The following is a 20562-nucleotide window of genomic DNA, read 5'->3' as shown; positions in this document are numbered from 1 at the left end:
GTGTGCAGTGCGATGTGAGGCATTAGAAACTCATGACGTTCATGAACTGAACAAATCACCGTATTGTGTTTAGTGTAGTGCCTGTGGTAATTCTGTGTGAAGAGACTTAGCAGATAAACCTACTGTCCTTTTAAAGTGCTTCTCACTATAAGGTCAAGGTCACTCATGGATTTGAGAGGTGGCTGCATTGCTGTCAGTCACTTTACACAGAATCTACACGGTCACCTTGTTGCTAATATTTCTGCCCTTGGAGGAAATAAAAAATCCTCTTTAAACATCAGTACTAGATTATATTGTTGTTACTATAAAGTTGCTTCTGACAGCATTGAGGGTTGGGGTTTTTTTTCTTTGATTCTTGTCCTTTGTCCGTTTTAAATTGTACTACTATGGAGATGATGTGTGGAGTAGGCCAAAGGAGACTGTCCTGTTGTCATGTTAGCACTGTGGTATGCAGCTGGTTCCATCATACCTGGACACAACGTCATAGGGAAGTAGAGTGTCAAATTATTTTTTTTCATCTGATATATCACCATTTCAGTCTTGATTTTTTTTTTTTTTTAAATTTTTTTAACTTTTTTTTATTGATGAAGCTTTGTGCAAAGCTCAGTACAGCCTGGGAGGTTTCACAAGTACTGTGTAAGTTGCTTGAATCCTCTCAATGGTTCTTCCTGTAATTCTTCCTCACATCATATCTTACTCCAGACTTTATTGTAGAACTCTATAACCTGAGATAATGTAGCAAATCACTGTTTGCCTCACTGAAATTTCAGGTTGGTCAAATATTAGAAGTGTGAAAAAGGCAAAGGTGAAATAGTTGAAGAAGAAAGATGAACTTCTTGTCATATAGAAACAAGCAGAAACAAGTGCATTTTCCATAAAGAAAAGCAGACTTATAATTAATGCACTAATAGTTAATTTTGTATTTAAAGGCTTAGATAGGTAACAAAGAAGGTAATGTTTTGTGATTAAAAAAAGATTATCAGCCTGGAAAGAGGCCACATTACAATGTCATGAGTAGTTCTTTTGACATTTCAAACCTCTCCTACAACCCTCACTCTCCCTAACACCAAAAAAAAACCCCAAACCATGTTCTATGAAAGTTGAGAAAATGAAAGAAGCACCAGTGTACGTGATTCTGTGTGTGTTCAGAATATTTTAGGAATTATGTAACCTGAAGACACTTGACAGTGTGCTCAAGAAATACATTGCTGAACTAAAAGCCATTCAATTTTGCAGTCCAAGAGCATTTTGCATGTAGTATTGCCTAGGCACTCAGAAGGTGATGTGCTGGCTAACTTTCCCTAAGAGAAAAGGCAGATGGCTCCTCTCTTCTGGATGTTACAGGTCAAGTTGGTTTGTCTTTGCTTAGGACTTTGGAAAACATAAGGCCTCTTTTACCACTGTTAATATGAGCTCTTCATGGAGGAAGACTTACGTCAGTGAAAACATCATAGGCAGTGGTTCCTGGGGCAAGTGGCGATTACTTTCTTTCAACTATAGGGTGATACCTGCTGAAAGAATCCATATTTCAGCCAATTCTCTTGTATTGAATATGAAAATACTAGAGAGGATTCTTATATAATGAAGAATTGTAGAGAGGGGAAAAAAAAGCTAATTTCTTCCCTGTAACTCAAGTCTATTCTGAAGGTAACTGAAATGCCAAGTATTTCTGCATTCTTGATATGAGGCAGATTATTGCTGGGTTTAAGCAACAGCATTTTTGAAGAGTAGAGCTGGAAAATATGAATGAGAGTTAGTTCTCATTTTTACATTATTATTTAGTTAACAAATGTGACAACTTTTTCAGCTCGACTTGTATTAGCTTATTTTGGAACCAGCAATGGATGAAATGTTTTCCTCATAGCTTGAACATCAGGGTGGGATTTCTAATTCTTTTTGTAACGTGGGCAAAAAAAATTTCCTGAATTACTGGATTTGTTTATAGACCAAATGGCTCAGGAATTCGTTAATTCAGTTTGCATGGTAGAAGATGGCAGAGAAATAAAATACATTTTTTGATGTTAAGGCCTTAAACTCTGTTCCTTTCCATTCAGAGGTGGGACATCAGGGCATATTCATTGCAAGGTAGTTTAAAGATAGATTGGAAGCCTGCACAACAAAAAAGCATGTGGTTATCCTACTGGGTATTAGGGCGAGTATATAGAGTTCTTGATGCAGAAGGAACTTTACTGTATCTTTTGATCTGAAAGAAGGAAACTAAAGTGTTGAACATAATGAAGTGTGGAGATAGACAAGGATAATAAACTGGATTCATAAATAATCTGATGTGTCTTTTGAGAGAAGTTTTTCTTCATTATGCTGAATAGGTAATTTAAGTACTATTTAAGTACTATTCAATTCTGCCTTTGTGTTTTACTTTTTGCGTCTTACATTATGTAAGTAGCTTTCTTAGAACAGCAGGTGGAGACAGAAGAAACAGACCAGGGGGGTGTTATTTATTAGGGCTGCTTTTTCCTGTGAAGTATCTAGGCCATCATCTGTTGAGAACCAATAGCTATAACTTTAAAAGTCTACAAACAGCTAACAGTAATGGACTTTTTTTTTTTTTTTTAATTAAAAAATCACCAGGGTAATACAGCTTTATCTGAGATTTCTTGTCCCAAAGGCTTTACTTCCTGTGAGAGGATTGTGCTGGTTACTTCAAGTACTTTGCTTTCCACGGTGAAGAGACTATAAACTTCTCAGTGTGGATTTTGGAAAAACGAATTCAGAGAGAAGAAAAATATAAGCCTTAATCAGTGCCATTCAATGGCTGTTTTCAAAATATCTGGATAGGTAGCCTGTCCCTGAGCGTGGAAGTACTTCAGTGCAATTTTGTGATCTATAAGGTTTGCTAATGGTGTAAGAAAAGTATAATCTTATTGTGAGTATTAATAAAATCAAGGTAGGAGAAAGCAGTAAAATGTCTTTCCTTGAATCATTTTTTCTATTCAGAGAAAGAGATTAATTGGGTGACTGATTCAGACAGTGGATCTTAGGCTTATGGTGCTAGACCCCAAGGTGTTCACAACTATCTCCATTGGAACTTATTTTAGTGGCTAAGTCACTTCCAAAATTTGTGGTTATCTGTTGCTTTTCACATGAGGAATTGTAGAAACCAAAGGCTGAATGGTAGTAGGGGTTAACCTGGAAATCCTCAGAAAAGTTGCAGTCTTGAACAACTTGGGGAGCTACAATAGGATTATTGTTATTGGCTCATTTAGCAGACATGGTGGAGTTTAGGATCCTAAGTGGAGGGAGCACATCAAAAAGCAGGATCACAGCCCCTGGACTTCAGGGGAACAGACTTCAACATCCTCATATATGTGCTTGGAAGACTCTTATGAGCCCTGGAGAGAAGAGGGATCCAGGAGAGCTCATTCATATTCCAGGATCACCTTGTCCAAGCTCAAGAAGTTTCCATCACAACAAGTAGGAAAGCAAACAAGGGCAGTAGGAGGCCTGCATGGATTAACAACGAGCTCCCTATTGAACTTGGACATAAAAAGGAAGCATATATGAGGTGGAAGCAGGGATCGGTAACACAGTAGGAGGAATATAGATTTGTCGTCTGATCTTGTGAGGATAGAGGTTGACCTGGACTTGAGTCTGGCAAAGGACCTGAAGGACAACAAGAAAGGATTCTACAAGTACATAAACAACAGAAGGAAGGCTAAGGAAAACATGAGCCTGCTGCTGAATGGGAACAAATGATATGGAAAAGGCCAAGGTGCTCAATAACTTTTTTGCCTGAGTCTTCACTGATAAGACCAGCATTCAGGAATCCCATGCTCCTGAGACCAGAAAGTCAAGCAAGGAAGATTTGGTCGAGGAGGACCAGATTAGCGAGCACTTAAACTGGACATACCTAAGTCCATGGCCCCTGATGAGTTGCACCCACAAGTGCTGAGGGAGTTGTCTGATGTCATTGTGAGGCCACTTTCAATTATCTTTGAAAGATCATGGAGGTTGGGAGAGGTTCCTGAGGAATGGAAGAGAGCAAATGTCACTCCTGTCTCCAAGAAGCACAAGAAGGAAGATTAGGGGAACTACAGGCTAGTCTCACCTCAGTCTCTGGCAGAGTGATGGAGAAAATCCTCCTAGAAACCATTTCTAAACACATAAAGGACAAGAAAGTGATTGGGAGTAGTCAGCATGGATTTACAAAGGTGAAATTGTCCTTAACCAACCTTATAGCCTTTGACTGGCTTGGTGAATGAGGTGAATGCTGTGGATGCTGTTTATTGTGACTTTAGTAAGGTTTTTGATACTGTCTCCCATAACATCCTCATAGACAAGCTAACGAAGTACAGGTTAGATAAGTGGAAAGTGAGGTGGATTGAAAACTGGCTGAACAGTTGGGCCCAGAGGATTGTGATCAGTCGTGCTAAGTCCAGTTGGAGGCAAGTCACTAGTGGTGTACCCCAGGAGGTGTACCTCGTGATTCTGGAGTTGATACTGTTCAATATCTTCATTAATGATCTGGATGCTGGGACAGGGTCCATCCTCAGCAAGTTTGCAGTTGACACAAAACTGTGAGAAGTGGCTGATACACCACATGGTTATGCTGCTGTTCAGAGCGACCTCAACAGGCTGGACAAATGATCCGAGAGGAATCTCATGAAGTTCAGCAAAGGGAAATGCAAAAGCCCGCATCTGTGATGGAATAACTCCAGGCACCAGTATGTGCTGGGGGCTGACTGGCTGGGAAACAACTCTGCAGAGAAGGCCCGGGGAGCTCTGATGGACAGCAAGCTGACCACAGGCCAGCAATGCAGCCTCAGGGTAAAGTTCCAATATAAGATGCAAGTCCCTCTCGTATCCTGAGTTGTTTTTCTGAGGTTCTTGACTGGTCACTGAAATTAAGTATCGTATGCAAAGTTCTTGGAAAATTTAGAAGAGTCAGAACTTTATTGCCAAATTTATTTTTTGGGTCTGTTTGTCACCAAAATACACATTTAATCTAGTACTTATAACAGTTCCCTGGTATGAGTTGCACACATTAAAAAAAAAAAAAAAATCGATGTCAAATAAAAAATAAGTTCAGCTTTCCTCTGAACAGTCAATGTTTTTAGTGTATTCTGACTGTTCTCTTACTGAGACAGTTCCATGTAAGTATATTTAAATATAGTAGTAAAAATGTCCTGGAAACCAATGAAGTATTTGTAACTGTTACTTGTACTGCAGTGAATATAGTCTTGCTCAAATACTCTTCCTAACCCAAAGGAGGATAGTTTAAGGATGTCTTTTTATAAGATCATTTTTTTTCCCCTAAAGCACAGCCTGTGGACAAAGAGGACTACTGCTAAAGGTTTCATGTGAATCAGTGACTTGAGTTAGGTCCTAGGAGGTTCTTTGGTCAACTCTTGGTCTCTTTGGTCAACTCTTGATCCTTTCTAGCTTTTATTCCCACCTGCAACACTGAGAACTTTCCCTCTTTTGAGGATAAATTACCAACTCTAGCCATCTTCTCTGTAAATAGTGATCTTAATTCTAAACTTCATTAGATATTTATATATGTTTGGGGGTTTTTTGTAGGTTAGTAGCCTTTTTTTTTCTGTGGGGGTAGAAAAAACTAGGCTGTTACAGATGATTTAAATGGGAGAAGTAGAGCCACAAACCAGCAGTATTTCTCTCTTAGCCTTACTTAAGAGTGCCCTGAATTGCTGCAGTTTTGCCCTGCGTGAATGTTGGTTCTGGGACACATAACCATTTTAGTTGCCACATCCTGTGCCTGTGTGTGCTAGTTGTTAGTGAAGCTGCTAGAGGCTGCTCCTTCTGGGAGACCTTGAAACGTTGCCAGTACACTGTGGGACTCTAACGGGAGCAATAGTTGGCCTTTGTGTTCATACTTGCATTTATGGATACAGGCTAAAATAATTCAGACTGCAGTGTTAAATGAGTTACTGAAAGTTCATTCGAACAATTTAGTGTGCACAAATTATTCTCAGGCCTTTTGCCTATTGATGCAATGTATATTATAAAGTGCTAGAGGGTACAAATATTTTGGCATCCTCAGTTTCTGAGGGTGGGCAGGGTTTTAGAAGCCATACAGGTTAAACAATAGATTTTTGTAACCTTTTTGTGTTCATCAGCTCTTTTGAGCAAGGCTCTGTCTCACTGTATTTATGTTCTTCTTTTCCACCTCCTCGCTGTCCCTGGCCTTCCTTTGCACGAAGGCAGTTCTTCGGGGGCTGCATCTCTCTCCTTTCTGCTTTGGGGATCCGTGGTGGTGTGATGCTGAAGCTGAGCCAGGGAGGTCCAGCTAGACTTAGTGTCTCTGTCTTGAAACACTTTGTGCTTTTGCTGTGTGCTTCTCAGCAGTGCTGCTGGCAGCATGGCGCGGGGACACTCAAGGGGACGTGTCATGCCTTGCTGATAAAGCTAATAAAGCTTATTTGCTTTATTATTATGTTATTTGTTATTATAGCTTATTACCTCTGTCAGGGGCTGCATGTCACTTTACAAACTGCTCTCACCTCCCTGGTTGGAAACCACTTGGTCAAATGAACTAAACATGAAGCTACTTAATTTGAGTCTGTGGAGCAGGCTGGCCGTATAATCTGTTTGACCATCTCTTAGGAATGCAGGAAAGATCAGGTGTACAGGAATATTGATAACTTTTCAGTATTAATAAAACACTTAGAAGATTTGTAATGTCATTGACCCTCTTCAAGTACAGTTACATAGAATTTCATAATAGGTACAAGTCCTCTGCTTTGGCTATAGTGACCTTGTGTTTGACCTTGACTAGTACAGCAGTTTGCAGTATTTACTGTTATGTAGAAAAATAGGTTTCTAACCTTGGTCCCTGGCTTTGTTTAAGGTGAGGTTAGGTAAAACAAGGCTTTAAAAAATGTCTGTGTCTCTGAGTACATTTGCTGTCAGAGATTCCTTTTGAATGTCAGAACCTCTTTTCCCTTGCCAAGATAATATAAATGTGTAGAATATTTGGCAATGTATAAATCTCCCCATAAATTCTCTACTACCTAATTAGAAAAGATTGTTAGATTTGTTTGTGGAAACTTTGAAACTCCACTCCCTTTTTCAATATCTGGAGGTAGTGAAATAAGTATAAGTTAATAAAAATCCCTTTTTTTTTTTTTTTTTTTAGGGAGTTAAGGCATATGTTGGCTAGAAGTGTCTGTGCATTGTGATTTTATAAGTATGAATCAGCTGGAAGGAGGTTTTTGGTTCAGCTACATGACAACTCATGTTTTGCATGCCATAGGAAGAATAAGAGCTCTCCATGTTACATGGCCTAATCTTGTATAATCTGTGTAATTTAAATGTTTTTTGTGTAAGACAGTACTTAAATTCCTGCTTTGTTTATTCTTCAAAAGAGTTTTGTGGACATTTTTTGTCTTATTGTATCTGAAAGAAAATTAACTTCATTAAATAAAAAAGTACAGAGGTAGTAAATCTGTGGAATAAAAAGACATTTTCATTTTAATCCATTAAGTTGACTTTCTTATCAGCCCATAAATGCACTGTAAAGTTTATGAAAATAAGTTTTGCAGTTTGAGGTACAATTTTTTGTCAAGTAATCTTAACAAAAGTGGAGCATCATTTGAAGCAGCTAGTCAGCTCCATTGTCTAACTACAGCCACCTCCTTCAGCAATTTAACAACAACAACAAAAAAGCATGAAGAGGAGAAGGGAAAAGGGAAATGCTGCCTTTAGCACACCATTGCTTCCAAAATACAAAATTTGAAACTTTTTCCATACAGAAGTTACTTTCCTTTTCTTGAAGTTGTGTCTCTGCTCAAAGCAGGAGAGCAATATCAACAAATCTATGGCAAGTATGTTAAAAAGAAGAAAAAGAAAGCTTTTACCCCCTTCCAACACAGTGTGAGCCAAAGAAGCTTCTCTACAAATTTGGTACTTGACATGAGTTAGGATATAATCCAAATTCCCAGTGCAGCTGACTAAGGAAAATGAGTGTTCAATGCTGTTTGGGCTCAGTTGTTTTCACTTTGAGTTTGCTGTTCACTTCAGATCCTGAATATTCTCAGAACATGTGAATGCAAAGCCAACTGATGGTGCCTTCAACAGAAATGAGCAAAAAAAGTGAAGCCAAGCCTCTTCCGGTTAAGCTGTAGGCAGCAATCCACTGAAGCAAATAGCTACTTTATCACTCAGATAAAGAAAAACACAGTTGCAGGTAATCCAGGAAAGACATTTTAAAATCCTTATTTGCCAAACTTAAATACTCCCTGCAAGACTGCATGGGTGCACGCGTGTGTGTGTTTTAAAATTTCAGTTGGAATGTTGTGTAAATTTGGAGTTCTTTTCTGAATTTGTGTCATAAATCTTTTTCTCTTCTGTTTCTTATTCTCTCTTTCTCATTACATATTTTCCTTATGTTCCTCCATTTGTACTTTCCCTGTAGTCAAGAAAAATTAGTTTATATGTGTTTTCAGTTTATTCTGTGTGGAGTTGTAAAATTGTTTAAATGGTATATTGACTTTACATAACTCTAGAATGTGCCTTTCTCTAATTTAACATTACATGTGACTGGTTTTGATGCCTCAGACTGAGAGGTGATAGCATGGGTTTTCAGATGGTGTATTCTTTTTAAGTACGGACTTCTGTTTTCAGGTACTGTTACTAAATTGCCCACTTCATTCAGCAACAGGCTCACATTTTCTTGTTCAGCCTTTCACAACTACTGTAGCAGCAGAAGCTCTTGTTGCCCTCGACATTCCTTGCAAGTGTCAATTCAAGGTGAGCTTCGGCCTTCCTGACACAATCCCTTCATGCCTTGGCAATGTTTCTAAACTCCTCCTATGCAGCCTGTCCCTGTTTGCAGCCCTCCGTATACTGTCCTTCTTGCGTTGGACCTCTGACAAGCTGCTTAGCCAAGCCAGTCTCCTGATACTTGTATTTTTGAGTAGATCTACCAGCTTTCCTGAGCTCCTTTGTTCTTCAGAGCTGCTTCCTGTGGCCACCTACTAGTTCCTTCAATAAGCTGAAGTCTGTTCTGAAACTCCAGGTCTGTGCTCTGCTACTTGCCTTCTTCACTCCACTCAGGATCTTGAACTGTACTAGTTGGTTGGTTGCAGCCAAAGCTGCCTCTCATTGTCACGTCTCCAACCAGTTCTTCATTGTTTGAGAACAGCTCTGTGCCACCATTGTTGGCCCAGCCAGTATGTACATTAAGAAGTTGTCCCCGATACCTCCAAAAATTACTTGGGTTGCTTGTGTCTTGCTGTGCTGCCCTTCCAGTGGATGTCAGGGAAGTTAAGGTCTCTCGTAAGAACCAGGGTTTGTGGTTCAGAGACTTCTTCGAGTCCTTATCAGGTGGTTCTGTAATCTACTCCCAACACAATGTCATCCTTACTGGTGTCTGCTGATTCTGACCCGCAAACTGTCTGAGGCTTCTCTGCACCCATTGAGTCTGTGAGGCAGAAATAAAATGTTATTAGTAGTGCCTAAACTGGATAAATACAGAACAGAGATGGCTGGATTGAAAATGGAACATCAGTGGAAAAATCTTTAGGGCTTGATCAAATGTTAATAAAAAAGTTGCTTTTTTTCAATACATCATCTGGCATTGGTTTCAGCCCTGTGAATAGTGCTAATTCAGCTAAGTGGATAGTGGTTTTAGTCTACAGTTGTATTTTACTCCGCAGGTTTTTGTATGTAAATTGCAGTCAGCTTTGTTATTGAAGGCAAGATGTCATGTTACCTTCTATTAAAACTTTATTCACTTCATTGAATTGCATTATGTTAAAAGTTTCAGTGTGGTGTTTGCTTGTGAACCTTTGTGTCTATTTTTGTGGTAAGCTGAAAAATAGCTCTATTTAAATACAGCTTCCGTTGCATCTTACTGAATTTTTTCTTGTCTTTATGATGATGTGATACGTTATTGTATGGGGATTGTGAGACACAGGGAGGCTTTCCTGGTTCCAAACTGTAGTTAACAGTACAATAGTCACTAAATAGATAGCCTGGATGTCTTTAATTCTGCAATGCATCATGCCCACAGGCTTACAGTGTGAAGTTGTTACTATGTAGAATTTGCTTAGTTTGTGTTTTGATAAGAAAGGTGTGAGCATCATGGCTTTGTTTTCTGCTCTATTTGGCCATCTGACTAGCAAAATGCTTCTGCCTTGTAGAAAGAGCATCATGCTCATCCTTCTATCTCACTAGCAGTGTCAGGATGCTTCCTTAAACCTGCCTGTTGCCTCTGTGTAGTGCATGTACTAAATTGTGGGTATATGTATATGCTCAATATACTTGAGCTTTTTCATATGCAGCCAGCTGAGGATATTGAAGTTAGGGTAGTCCAGACAGGCTACACTATTGGAAAAAGTCATCAGGTTTTTTGAATATGTGAACAGCATATTGAAAGAAGCTATCAGTAGAATAATTTTGATTATAAACAATTATGAAATATGAGATCTGCTGCCAATTCTTGAAGACATTTGAGGAAGCCTCTGCCTTTTCTTTCTGTACTAATGAACTTATCCCATCCCATCACCCCTGCAGAGTTTATTTCTCAACTCTCATTGTCTTTCCATATTTTCACTTGCTTATTAGATTACTCTAGTTTCTATTTTACCTCAGTTGCCTTTTGTACTATTTTCCTTGCTTTCTTCTCCCTTCATCTCCAGATGCTTTTAATATTTACAAGCAATACAGTGGTTTCCTGTCCACTAGCTCTGTCTTGGATCCATTTTGGTTTGACTCCTCTAAGCTTCTACTCTAAAAAAGCTTCTTATTACTGTGATTAATGATCTGCCTCTGACCAAACTCCAAGTTTTGTTCAGTATCCTCATCTGCCTTATATCTTTGCATTTCAGACTAATAATTGTTCCTTCTTTTTTTGACATGTTATTTTTGTTATGTATTAGTGATTTTGTTCTTGCCTAGGTTTTATCTAGGCTGTTTTATTTTTCTGAGGATGGGTGATCCTTGCAGCTTTGCATTCTGTCTCTAAAGTATTTATTATACCTGTGGCCTAAAGAATATTTTACTGCTACTAAATTGTCTCTTGTACTGTTCCACATCTGAAATTCACAGAATTTGCTTGAAGCCTTGTAGTCTAAGTAGGAATTCCACTGTGATTTTAGGTTTTAATCGTTTTCAGCTATCTCCATTGTTAAGATTTTCAGTTTGAGGCCAGATGGATTGTTTCATTCTTCCTTCTTCTGGGCATCTCAAATCCAGACCATGTTCAAGCTCTTATTTTCTTTCTTCAGTACTTTCAGAACTCATGGAGTGTTTTTTCCAACACAAATGGGCCTGAAAAACAGATCTATATTCCTATCCCACTGGGATTATTTTGAATGTTATCTTTCTCCTATGAAACATTGCTGTACAAGGTGCTGCTATAGAAGCCTCCCTTTAAACCATTCCATTTCTGTCTTACCAAATTAAGGGGCTTTGAAGTCTCCTCTAAAAATGCAGAATCTGCAAAACAAATAAAACACCGCCTTTATCTTCTATGGTTAAACTTTATAATTCTGGTTACTCTAGTTAATGCTCAAAATGCCATCTACTTGCTTATCAGATGTTCATAGAATTATTTCTGTTGTTGTTCTGCATACTAGTGGAAATATGTGGAAATACAACTTGTCAGAGCATTCCCATAAAAGTACCAGGCATGTTTACATTAGTAAAGTCCTAAAGTGTTCAGTTCTCTTGTGTGGTCTGTGGTCAACTGATTGCTTATATTTTGGTTTAATAGCCTTTTCACCTTTTCTTGCTTGGCACTTTTTAGTGCTATTGACTTGTACTGACTGTCTAACTCAAAGCTGTAAGTACATAACCAGGGTACGATTGCTATTGCATGTACAAAACTAAATGCATGAAAGCTACAGGAGTTCTACAGAAGTTCCTCTCCCACCTCCCCACCAGGGACAGCTACAGCACGTGCATTTGAAGATAGACTGTGCTGCTCCTCGCAGCCAAGAAGGGAAGGAGGTGGAGGAGAAGGGAAAATATTTTAGGGTATTGTCAGAACGAAGATGAAGTAAGATGAATTTAGGGTGATAGTTGAGTGGTGGTGATGGTTTTGCAGCTTGTTCTGCCCCAGTGAGCTCTTTTTTTCCTTTCTGAGTGCTTAATCCTTAGGTTTCATATGTCATTTGAGCTTCCATGTTCATTGGTCCTCCATCATATGCACACAGGAAAAAAAATAAATTCATCCATCTGACTAAAGCACGCAGAGGAGTTTGTCATGTCGTGCACCTCGTTGTTGTTAATATTTCATCAATATTTATAAAATTGGGGTGAGTTTGCTAAGGCAATAAAAGACATCTTCCAAAGGGTAATCTGCTGCTACTCTCCTTAATTTGATTGGAGGGCACTAGTGAGTGCCGGTATGGGTTGAGTACCTGTAACACTTGAGTATCTCCAGTAATCCAGGGGCATGGCGATGAAGGTGACTGCTTCTGGACCGCGTTCAAGGGGACTGAGCTGAGACTTCTAGATTTGATAGGACTTGCTCTCAGAGCACTCATAAGCTGCAGCATTTTCAGCTTGACAACTTGGCAGTCACGGTGGTGGAAGCTGGCTGGATACAAAGCCTCAAAGTGACTGTTGCTTGGCCAAAAGACAGTAACACAGCTGTTACTTTTAATGCATGTGAAACTGGGCCTGAGTTTATGCGATCTGATAAATACGGGCTTAACGTTAAAAAGTCACGGTGTTTGGTTGCATTAACGGCGATAAGGGAGCGGTGGGGAGAACGAGTATGAAGTGTGACTTAGGTTGATATTGCCCTTTTATAGTGCGTGATGCTCAGAAGGATTCTGTTGTCTAGGTAACAGGGTCTGTACTTCATTTCTTGAGAAAGATGGAACAGATGTTCTTGCAAGAAGCAACCAATTATCACCAGTGAGAATATTGGCAGTATTTAAACTAATTGCTCTGTTGTTGCATACAGTCCAATTCATATGGTATGAATAGTAGAGAAAATTTAAAGGAAGGAGTCTTCCCTGCATGGCTTTTCCTGAATGAGGTTTTTAAAAAATATTTGCAGTTTATAAAAGTGTGTCTTTTCACACTTCCATTTATCATTTTATTTCCTTCAATATCATTCGGTCTTTTTATTTGGTATTTGTAACGTCTCTTTCATGATCGTTGAGTCCTGTTGCTCCATCAAATCTGTGTCGTATCCCATTAATTAATTTTATTCATTTAAAGTACCTAAAAATCTGAAGGCAATGGGGTAAAAGGATGCTCAGAGTGGAACAAGAGAGTGAGGGGCTTTTCTAAGTCATGTAAATCTGTTCTGAGATTTGATTATTTATATTTTTTTGTGGCAAAATCCAGGCACAGCTACTTGGATAGGGATTGTGCCATAAAAAGCTGGGACAAAAGGGAAGCCATATAGACATGTATGTACATGAAACCCCGCTATGTGCTGCTTAGGTGGGGACATAGCATGTCACATGTCACCATGTGTGGTGGGATAAGCAGGTGGTGACAGTGGGAAGGAAGACCACAAGGAGGAGAGCTGAAAGGGGCAGCGTGGAACAAGGAGTGCCTGCGCTCGTTCTCTGCAGCACTCATCAACGGTGTGTCTTGTTTATAACAAAGGTTGTGCTAAAGTAACTTCATGTATGAATTAAAGTATTTAATGTGCTTAGGGATATAGGGTTGTCTTCTTGGGAGATTACTGTAGCCTTTACAGCATAGGATATGCTCTTGTCTTTTATAAGAGATTGGGGGGAGAGGTATGTCAATACGTTTTTATATCTTTGTAATAAAATCCAATGCTGAGTATTAAGTAAGAAGAGAGAACATTGGGATGTGACTCAGAGCACTGTTTGTGGGTCCTCAGCAAAGCTAAGCTAATTATGCATTTTAACAAAACATCTGGCCCCTTGCCTGAACTTTTCCATGCTTCTTGCCAAATATAAAAGGTCTATTCTGTGTCTTTTAGGTAGGGCATTGCAAAAACATGTTTTCTGTCTTGGCAATAATAGGATAAAGGAAGGATCCTTGACCTACTCTCTCTCTATCAGCTCCGATAAAGGATGTACTGTTTTGATTTTTATCTAACTGTGGAAAATGTCATAATGAGTGGAAACAAAGTGCATGTTGCACTACTTAGATTATTTGGCTGAGTTATCCTATTGTATAGTAGTGACATGTTGATTGGGACAGAATGTCTTATTACATTTAGTTATTTCAATGCCCATTGTAAAACATTTGCGGTCTGAGTAAAAAAAAAAAAAAAATTACTTGTAGGGGTTTTTAATCCTCTTTACCAGGCGATTTGCATGTAACTTCTAATTTTTTGCTTGTCATCCTTCCTCTGACTCTGGCTCCTGGCTCTCTTTCTGTGAACTCTTCTGCATTCATCCTCTGTAATTTAATGCAGATGATGCATCTGGTTGCATAGCTATGTGTAATAGCTTGTGTTTGCCTCTTCAGTCAGGGGGAAACACTGCTTAAATGTTCGTGTTCACTAGCAGAGCTGCTTTTTTGTTGTCCTTGTCAAATGCTGTTGTCTCTCAAATTCTTATTCTAAACCTTTTCTTTGACGTATAGTTTCTTCTTTGTATGGTATCCTTCATATTCTCTTGTTTAGGTTTCCTTATGATATCTGGTGTGTAAGTACTCATGACTTCTCATATGCTCTTGTTCCTGCTTGCTTTTCTTCTATTGATACACTTTTTGATTCTCCTCATGTTTCCCTATTCTATCACAGGGTCTGTCATCAGCAATATTTACTACTTTTGTTGCCTTTTTTTGTAAGCTAGAGTGCTTATAATAAAATCTTACAATCAGCTTCTGCAGATTTTCCACCTACTTTCATGAGTGTTTTCTCCATTTTTACAGTTTAATTGTATCACATATTGTCAGTCCCTGGTTCTTTTCACCACCCTTAACATACTCTTTGAGCCCTCCTCTTTTTCTGCCTTCTCTTTTCATACACATCTGATTGATTTTATTCCTGAAGGCCATGCGAAAGAAAAAAAAAGAATTTGGCAGGTACTATGTATTTTTCCCTTTTCTATCCTGAAAATACCAACTTCTTCCTTATGCCCCTTCTTTTTTTCTTCCAACGGCTCCATTCTCTCATACCTCATTTTCTCCTCTTCTTTCCAACCTTCTGCTCACAACACAGACATTAGCCTGCTGTCTTAAGACCTCACTTCCACGGGAACTAATGCTGAAAAGAGAAGAGGAGGGCACATTTGCCAGAGGGTTGGTGAGCCTCTGGACTCTGTGCTGAGGTTACGAGGGGTGTTTGCTGTGTTGGATGCTTTTCTATGCATCTCTCCCTCTTGACATTTTGTATATTTGCCCTTTACTTTCCCCTCCCTTTTTGCCTCAGTCTTGTTTTTCCTACCTAGTTCATTCCTTTTTTCTACTCTTAATACCATTTCCCACTCTTTGCCTCACCAACATTGTTTTTTGCCTCTTCAGCTTTGCTAGTGCCCCCTGCTTTTTTTCTTCCTTTTTTTTCCCTTCTGTTTCCACAGCCAGTCACATTCCTCACCACTGATATACTTTTGTAGTCCATGTATTCTTCTCCCTCAGTCCAGTCTCTTCTCTAGTGTCCTTCTTCAAGGTCTCGCGTGTCTCCTCACTGCTGATTCCAGCTCCACCATTCCTCCCGCTCCCAGTGTTGCTGAGCAGAGCAGCCAGTAAGCTGCAACCTGTGCCCCTCTCCTCCTTCTGGCTGCCATGCTAGTTTCCTTCTCCCTGGGGTGGTTCTCCAGACCAACTCTTCCTTCATCTTCTTCCTACCTCTCCTCTTTCTGGAGTAAGTTTCGTGTCCCTTGCCCCAGAAGTTGTCAGCCTTCTCCTCAGGGACTGAATTGAGTAAAATGGAGGAAACTTTCTCCTTTGTCTTCCTAGTGCCAGACCTGTCTCTGACGTGCGTCATTTAACAGCTGTAAAGGTCTCGGAAGTCCATTTCTACAGAGTATGCACAAATAACATCTTTTTTTCCCCAAGGGAAAGTGAAGCATCAGATGGCAGTTTGATGATACAAAATTGCTTAGCCTGGTTTCTTTCTTTGCTAACCTGTGCAGAAGTGCAAAATATCTCATCGTACTGAGTAGCTTGTGTGATAATTTTATGTTTGCATCTATTGGCATTGAATTTTAATGTAGTGGAAATAGGAGAAAAACAACCCTAGCTATTTACATACAGCGATGCCTTCTTGAATGATCATTACTCTGGTGCAGGTTGAGGATAGGGAGAGAATCTTTGAATCTTCATCACTATTCTTCTGGAAACAGCTCCAATTTCAGGAGCAGTAAAAAAGGCAAATTCAAAGTCACTGGAGTGGCTTCAGTAATTTACCTTAAAGTCAAGACCTGAGAACAAACCAAACTGTCAACCTCATAAATCTCTGGTGCGTTCAGATGTTGAGTGTCTATATGCCATCCTCATCCTTTTCTACTTCAGAACGGGTAAAGTAGCACTAGAAAAGGTAAAGAGAAGGGGACTCAAGAAAGTTGATGATACAAGACTACTTCCATACGAACAGAGACAAAATAGGTTGGGAATCTGTGAGTTGGAAGGGAGGTCTAAAATCACAGATTTATATGGAAAATTTGATTAGGGAATTGTTATTCAGTGTTTATCGGAACAGAAGCACTAGGGCAACTCAAGGAAGATAGCCAATCTCTCTCCAATACAAATTAATTTTGAAACACAGCTCCTCATCTTGTAGGGATAGGACTAAGCTGGGGAGGAGGTTGGGGTCTAATTGAGCAAATGCGCAAAACCAGTGAAGGGCCTTGATTTAAACGGGTTCTCAAGTCCCTGAGCTGGTGGTTTGCTGGAAGCAGACTGCACACACCATGAAAGACTTGTGCTATCTATGTGCTGCTTTACATGTTCTTTTCTTTGGCGTTTGCCTCAGCTCCATTGAGGCAAGGTGCTAAGCATACTTAAGATGATTCTTGAATCTGAGTCAAGTACAGCAGCTCTTGCTCCTTTGAGTAGAAGTATACATGTATTACATGTTTTGTCCTCAGTGGTGTTCTTGTAAATGGCTAAATGGCTTATGTGAACAATCAGATATTCATCAGTGCCCAAACTGGAGAATCTCAGCCCAAACAATTAGTTTGGCAAAGTTAGGAGCTACAAACATGCAGGAGGCTTGCTGTAGTCTTGGGGATTCTTAGTAGTTGGTGGTAGCATAATTGTGTAAGAAATTTTCCTAACTTCTGAAAGATGTATTTCTTTTTCTCCAAGCAGTCTGAAGTTCTTATTCTAGAAGGAAGATGCACCTAAATGAACTCTGTCATTTTGGTTAGGATTATAAAAATGTTATTTATTACTGCTAAATGAAATATACCAGGAGTTCTGTTGTAGGTCTTGAGAGTGACTTCCAGTTACTCATTTCTGCATAATATCTGGGACAGTATCTGTACTCAGTTCTCAGGAGGAAAGTCTAACATGAGTGTTCATGGTACATTGTTTTCAAGGCCACATGGCTTTTGCTGCCTTGGGCAAAAAGTTGGTTCAGCACCTGTTTGCTTGCAGTAAAAGTTACTTTGGAGAAAGATTATATTCGGTGGAAGATTAAATGCAGAATGCCACATGCCTAACCCTTGTGGTGGTAAATATTAACTAGTTACTAGTTTCTACTAGTTACTAATTTCTTCATCTTATTACCTGCTGTTATTTCAAAACCTCTCTTACAAAACTGGTGTTGTTCTGAGTCCTTATGGGTTGCTGTAAGAGCATGTTTAGTATACCTTGTTTATATTTGCATCTCTTTACTCACCAAATTTTGTGAATTACATTGAGCCACCTTTTGAGCCTTCCCGAACTATATCAGTCCTTATGGGGGGAAATACTGGTTTTGCTGCATTCATTGCCTCATTGAATAATTTTTCATATTTAATTGAAGAATGAGGAAATAGCAGGCTTTAGATTACAAACTGACTTTTTTTTATCCAGTTGCAGTCTGATCCTGAGAGTATGAGAGGAATCTTGTGGTAGGCGTTTAGTGACTTGGGAGACCGCCAATGAACATCTCGTTTTAGCTTGCTTCACACATTAGGTTTGTCTAATGTGTGGTTAAAAAGATTGCAGAAAATTTGGGTAAAAAGTGAAAACCTGTCAGCAAAAGCAGAACACATTTCATGGGTAATTTTGTTAATAAACACTAGCCTTGTGCTTCCAGAGTGAAATGCTGAATTTGCTTTAAATCATAGAATACCAGGTTGGAAGGGACCTTAGGGATCATCTGGTCCAACCTTTCTTGGCAAAAGCAGGTTTAGACAAGATGCCCCAGCACCCCATACAGTTGAATCTTACAAGAGTCCAATGTTGGGGAATCCACCACTTCTCTGGGGAGATTATTCCGATTGTTCCCATTGTGAAGAATTTTCCTCTTGTGTCCACTTGGATTCTCCCCAGGAGTAACTTGTACCCATTACCCCCAGTCCTTTGATCATCCTGGTGACTCTCCTCTAGACCCTCTCCAGCCTGGCCACATCTTTTTTGTATAGCAGGGACCAAAACTGAACACAGTATTCCAGGTGTGACCTGACAAGCTCTGAGTAGAGTGGGATAATGACTTCTTTATCTCTGCTGGTGATACCCTTGTTGATGCAGCCCAGCATCCTGTTGGCTTTCTTTGCTGCTGCAGAACACTGTTCACTCGTATTGAGCTTATTGTCCACCAGGACCCCTAGGTCCCCCTCCACAGAGCTGCTCTCCAGCTGGGTAGACCCCAGCCTGTGCTGCACACCAGGGTTATGCTTTCCCAGGTGCAAGACCTTACATTAAAGAACTATCAACAGACTAATTACCTCTATAATTTTTGAGTAAAGGCTCTGAAAGAGCAATATTCTTAAATTAATCTTATTCTGAAACAGTATACAAGAAACCTGAGTGTAAAACCATGTGCAAAACTTTTGCTATCTTAAACAGACTCAAGTTAATGAAAGGAAGTTAAGAACAAAAAAATGCTTATGTTCTCTCCTCCAGTCTGCAGGTGCATTTCTGACTTGGAGCGTGGTATTGGATTCAATTTATACTTGCAACTCTAGGCTTGTCTATTAGCTTGTTTAACTAGAGGTAAGACATTAAAGCAGATCAGTTGAAGTACATCAAATTTTAATGGATGCTGTCATTCAGATCTAAAGCGGCTTTAACTTGATTCCCATAAGGAACAGAGCTTTAATGTGCTTAATATGTTTTGAATTCATACCTCTGATTTGATTTAATTTTCCATTTAAAGAAGACTTGAACTATAAATTATATATCTAAACTCCTACCTCTGTCTGGAGTAAGTAGAATGAGTACATATGAAGAATAATCATTAGTTTTTCTTTTTTATTTTTTAATTTTTCTCTCTCTCTAATAAGGTCATTTTTTCTTTTAATCCTGAAATATGAAAATACAATTTATGCCACATAGTACTGTCACTGAAAACTTAGTACGATGTACAAGATTATATTATTCCTTCCTGAAAAATCTACCATTTCTGTGATTAAGCATCATGGAAACAGGACCTGACAGACTTGTATCCTGTCTGGAGGTTGCTGTTTTGTTGGTGAATCAGTGTTTGATCCAGACTGGGGCACTTGATTTCATTTCTATTCAGTTTCTTAGAGCATTGGTTTTATACTGACTGCAGTATAGCTGATGCCTGATCTGTCACAAAACCAGTAGATGCAAAGTTAAGCCATCATAGATTTTTTTTTTTCCAAACAGTTTTGAATCACAGGAGAGTTTTGGATTAATACTTTGTATTATGAGTGCCTTTTTAATATGTTACTGGAAATTCTAAATTATAGGTAGACTACTGCCTAATCATAACACCTGATTTATATTTCTGTGTATTTTTGTATCTGAGAAATAATTGTATGCAAGTTGAGGTTATGGATGTGACAGTACTCAGCAGCAGCATATTCTTCAACCTTGAATAATACACTGAGTCCTTTCCATAGCAGGCAGATTTCCAAAGAGTTAAATTCTGGAGCTGGATTTGTAACATTCAGCATGGACACTTGAGAGGCTTTCTAGGATTTAAGTTGTATGATGTATGCAACATTTCTTGGTTCTTTCCATGGCTGGGATACCTTGCTTCAAGCCACAGGGAGTCACTTCTATTCACTTGGAATATTATCATGAACTCTTATGTACTCAGGCGCTGTGCCCCTTCTATTCAGCAGGTCAGAGTGGTAGAGGAGAAGACTGAAGCTAGGTTTGCCACTTGGTGGGGGTGCTGCGGTTATTGAGCTGTCAGCTTAAGAGAAGATGCTGGCACTCCCTCAGCTGATTTGTTACAGATCTGAATCTGTTAAGTATCATCTGAGAGAACTCTTCACAGCTCGAATTTCACAGGTGGTTTTGGCAGAGATTTTGGATCTTGGGTACAGGTGCGAGAGGGATGTTGAGCAGCTTGGCATTGTCACACTTGATGTGCTCTGGGTCTATATAGAAGCATACCCAGGAAATTTTCATATCATATGATTGTGCTTCAGCTTTTGATCCTGGAGTTCGCTGAGTTGTACTTTTCTCTGAGTGCAATAGATGCGTTTACCAAGTTGGAAGTATGGTCGTTATCAGTAGTAAGATACAAGAAGTTGTTGGATGGAAGATTTTTTCAAGATCTAGATTTTA

General features: G+C 39.3%; 1 protein-coding gene across 1 annotated transcript in view; it reads left to right on the top strand.

Annotated features, from left to right (window-relative positions):
- Window positions 1–20562, top strand: part of CDK19 (cyclin dependent kinase 19) — a 130890-nt gene that overhangs the window by 18424 nt on the left and 91904 nt on the right. The gene's annotated exons all lie outside the window — the stretch shown is intronic.

The sequence above is a fragment of the Grus americana genome, chromosome 3 (assembly GCF_028858705.1).
Source record: "Grus americana isolate bGruAme1 chromosome 3, bGruAme1.mat, whole genome shotgun sequence".
In the NCBI taxonomy this organism is placed as follows: Eukaryota; Metazoa; Chordata; class Aves; order Gruiformes; family Gruidae; genus Grus; species Grus americana.
Note: the sequence above shows the minus strand (reverse complement) of the source record. Positions and strands in the feature narration are given on the sequence as shown.